Source organism: Trachymyrmex cornetzi, unplaced genomic scaffold, assembly GCF_001594075.2.
Source record: "Trachymyrmex cornetzi isolate Tcor2-1 unplaced genomic scaffold, Tcor1.1 scaffold153, whole genome shotgun sequence".
NCBI lineage: Eukaryota > Metazoa > Arthropoda > Insecta > Hymenoptera > Formicidae > Trachymyrmex > Trachymyrmex cornetzi.
Window position 1 is genome coordinate 175,460 of NW_017296124.1, and position 533 is coordinate 175,992.

Here is a 533-nt window from a genome sequence, read left to right on the forward strand (position 1 = left end):
TAGTGAGTTTTATCTATATTTAATAAAGTTTAGTAAATATTTAGTAAAATTTAATGAAAACTTGCAGCAGTTTTAAGTGTTGTCAGCGTCAGTTTATGTATCAAGATTTATAATAAATGTAATTGCATGATTTAACAAAAGATCTCTTTATTTAGAATATTTTTTCAACCTATGTTTTCTTTATTACATAAACGATATAGTAAATAAATTGATATATTTGGCATGATATATCAATATCATATATATAGATACTATATATTTTATATATAGTATATAAATTGATATATTTGGCATGATTTGAATTGTTATATAATATTTTACAGTTTACAGATATTCATCTGACCTACTCTTTTTAATGTCACTGTGAATGTGTATAACTCTGGCTGGCCGATTTCTTAGCCACTTACTAATTCACGACGTCAACTACGGCGTAAGAGCTAACCTAATCAGGCCCACGTCCCGTATCATAGAGGCAGTCATATTGCTTTTTGCACTTTGGACAGATTTCTGATTGGCTGACAAAATTGGTTACT